The following is a 4,081-nucleotide window of genomic DNA, read 5'->3' as shown; positions in this document are numbered from 1 at the left end:
GTGTGTCTTATCTGAATAAATATTATCTTATTGAAGAAAAATACATTTAATGAAATAGAGGGCTTTCAAATATTCCTGAGTGAAATATTAGAATTAAGTAAAAACTTTAAAATATATATGTAGGAGTTAAGATAAACCTAAAAAACTAAAATACAATTGAGTAATTGAAAGAGGCTAAACAGTGATAAAATGAACACATTTTCATTAGAGGGGAAAAACTTCCCCTTTTTTGCTTCCCTTCAGAAGCAAAATATCTTTTTTTTTAAGGATGAGGGCAATAGAAATCATTTGAATCTCGCCCCTTATTTGTACTAGACAAAGGAAGGCTGAACATTCAAACACACATATACAGTTTGGTATAAAAACCAAAACAAAACAGTAAATTCAATAGGAAATATGTAGAAACAGGCAAAGGAAGAAGGAGATTTAAGAGAGAAGGTAAAAATGGGGAGAGGATAATCTTAAGCAAAGTAAACTTCAACTCATACGGTGGATCTCAGAGGAAAGGATAATAGGAAATAAAGTGGAAAAACCTATTATCAGGGTCTAAAATGAGGGAGAATTGAAGGAGATCACTTCATTACTGTTACTATTACTAGTGTTACTAGTGTTAATCACTACATTACATCATCACCATCAACTTTTTTCTTCTTCATAGAGAAGGTGGTGGGAGGTAGAAAGGACAAAGAAAACCAAATGTATAAGAGACAGGATAGAAAAAATTATACAATGAATAATTATCACTACAAACATGAATGGGGTAGACTCACCTCTACAAAGAAAGATAAAAGTAGAATTATTATGGGCCAAAACTTGAAACAAGGTGCTAAGTCACTGGAATTGATAGACAGTGCTTATGTACTTAGGTCACACCTTTAGAGTTCACAGCTTTAAGAGAGTTCATACATTAGTTCACACTTTTAGAGAGCATATATAAGCTAGGAGCCTCAACTAAAATTGATTTTGAGAGATTCACAAGTCAGAAGACCCACAAGCCCATTCTTGGAGGTAGAGTCAGATTCATTCCAACTTCCACCTTCATGCTGGCTGGAGGCTAAAAGACAAACCTTTGGATTTGGAGACATTCGGAGGCAGCTCTTGGAACCAAGGAGAGAGATAGGCCTCTATTAAAGCTAACCAGGCCCCAGGAAAAGAGACAAGAATTAAAAGGTAACAATAAAGGATTTGGATTTTAAATCCTGGCTGAATTTGGGGTAATTATATTGAACTGAAATGAAACTAAGGCTGCCTCAAGAATCCCCCCAAGAAACCTGCTCCCAGAGAATATTGTATTTTAGAGAAGAACATTACATTTTGGCACCTGAAATGTGGGACCAAGAACCTTCATCTGTGACCCAGAAATTAGGGTGAGTACAATAAGGAAACTTTGTTAAAGAGCTAAAGTAAAATTTCAATTAAAATGGGACAGATGTTTAGAAAATAGGCCTCTAAGAAAACTAACTGGGCTATTTTGAAGCAGACAATAAAGGATCTGGACTTTAACTCCTGGCTGAATTTGAGGTGATTATTAAACTGAACTGAAACTAAGGCTGTCTCCAGAAGCCCCACAAAAAATCTGCTCCCAGAGAACATTACACTTTAGATAAGAATATTGCATGAATGACTTAGAAAGTAGAATCCAACAACTGTTAGAAAAGAAACTCACTCAAAACATGAATATTCAGACAATTATATAAATAGCTATAAGAGAATGCATTGTCCTTCAATTAAACTAAAAAACACAGAGTAGTGGGGCTAGGTGGCACAGTGGATAGAGCACCAGCCTTGAATTCAGGAAAATCTGAGTTCAAATATGGTCTCAGACACTTAACACTTCCTAGCTGTGTGACCCTGGGCAAGTCACTTAACCCCAGCCTCAAAAAAAAAAAAAAAAAAGTGGAGTAGTAATTATGATCTCAGAAAAGCATTGTCTAGTCACCTACATGAACTGATAATGAATGAAATTGGGAAAATTAAGAGAACATTTTACACAGTAAGAGCAAGATTGTTTGATGATTTGCTAAATTGGACTGAGATCTCAGAAATTTTATGATCTAAGAAAATTGCAATAGACTTGGGATAGAAAATGCTATCTACATGCAGAGAAAACTATGGAGACTAAATGTGGATCAAAGTATACTATTTTCAACTTTTGTTGTTGTTGTTGCTGTATATTTGTTGATTTTTTTCTGTCCTTATGGTATTTTCCTTTTGTTCTTATTTTTCTTTCACAATATGAATAAAATGGAAATATTTTTAAATGTTTGTACATGTATAATCCATATCAGATTTCTTTCTATCTTTAGAAGGAGGAAGCAAAGGGAGAAAGGGAGGAAAATTGGAACACAAAATCTTACATAAATGAATGTTTAAAACTATACTTTCATTTAAAAATAATTAATTATAGTACTATACAAACTATTTGAAACAATAGGGAAAGAAATGTTGATATTAAAACCAAGTAGAGTCAAAACAGAAAAAGAAAATCATAGACCAATTTCCCTAATGAATATTGATGCAAAAATCTTAAATAAAATAATAGCAAAGAGATTACAGTAAGTAATGCCCAGGATAATATACCATGACCATAGGATTTATAGCAGGAATGTAGGAGTTGTTCAATATTAGGAAAACCATTAGCATAATTGACTACATCAATAATCAAACTAACAGAAATTGTATGATTATCTCAATAGATACAAAAAAAATTTGATACAATCCAATAGTCACTCCTATTAAAAACACTAGAGATTGAGAGGAATAGATGGAGTTTTCCTTAAAATTATCAGTAGTATCTATGGAAAACCATCACCAAGCACCATATGTATTGGGGATAAACTAGAATCTTTCCCAATAAGGTCGGGGTGAAATAAGGTTGCCCATGTTCTAATCTATTATATTAGAAATATTAGCTTTAGAAATAAGAGAAGAAAAATAAATTAAAGGAATTAGAATAAGTAATGAGGAAACCAAATTATCACTCTTTGCAAATGATATGATAGTATATTTAGATAATTCTAGAGAATCAACTAAAAAACTACTAGAAATAATTCACAACTTTAGTAAAGTTGTAGGATACAAAATAAATCCACATAAATTATCAGAATTTCATGTTTCCAACAAAGTGCAACAGCAAGAGATACAAAGAGAAATTCTATTTAAAATTACTATAGAAAATATGAAATAAGTCTTCCTGCCAATACAAAATCAGGAAGTATATGAACACACTTACAAACCACTTTCCACACAAATAAAGTCAGATATAATCAACTGGAAGAATATCAGATGTTCAAGTGTAGGCCGAGCTAATATAATAAAAAATTGCAATTCTACTTAATTGATTTATTCAATGCCATGACAGTAAAACTCCCAAGAAATTATTTTACAGAGTTAGAAGAAACAATGACAAAGTTCATCTGGAAGAACAAAACGTCAAGAATTTTAAGGAAATTAATGAAAAAAATTACAAATTAATCTACCCTAGCTATACCAGACCTAAAATTATATTATAAAGCAGCAGTCATTAAAATCATTTGGTTTTTGGCTGAGAAATAGAGTGGTGGATCAGTGGAATAGATTGGATACACATGACACAATAGTCAATGAGTATAGTAATTTAGTGTTTGATAAACCAAAAGACCCCAGTTTCTGGGTTTGACAAAAAATTGCTAGTAAAATTGGAAATTAGCACAATAGAAATCAGGAATTGATCCATACCTGACACTCTATACTAAGATAAGGTAGAAATGTGTTCATTATTTAGACATAGTGATATTTAAACTAATTGAAATAACAAAGGATAGTCTACTTCTCAGATCTGTGGAGAAGGAAGGAATCTGTGGCCAAAAGAAGTGCATGCCCTTTAATCCACCAGTGTCTCCATTAAGTTTGTACCCCAAAGAGGTTATAAAAAGGGGAAAGGACCCACATGTGCAAAAATGTTTGTGGCAGCCCTTTTTGTAGTGACAAGAAGCTGGAAACTGAATGGATACTTGCTAGAACTCTGTCTTTCCAGGAATCAGCCTGATCGCTAAACATCTTTATTCTTGATCTTTTATGGTCAAGGTCAGGGGGTTAGGCC

This window comes from Sminthopsis crassicaudata, chromosome 3, assembly GCF_048593235.1.
Source record: "Sminthopsis crassicaudata isolate SCR6 chromosome 3, ASM4859323v1, whole genome shotgun sequence".
NCBI classification, from domain to species: domain Eukaryota; kingdom Metazoa; phylum Chordata; class Mammalia; order Dasyuromorphia; family Dasyuridae; genus Sminthopsis; species Sminthopsis crassicaudata.
Note: the sequence above shows the minus strand (reverse complement) of the source record.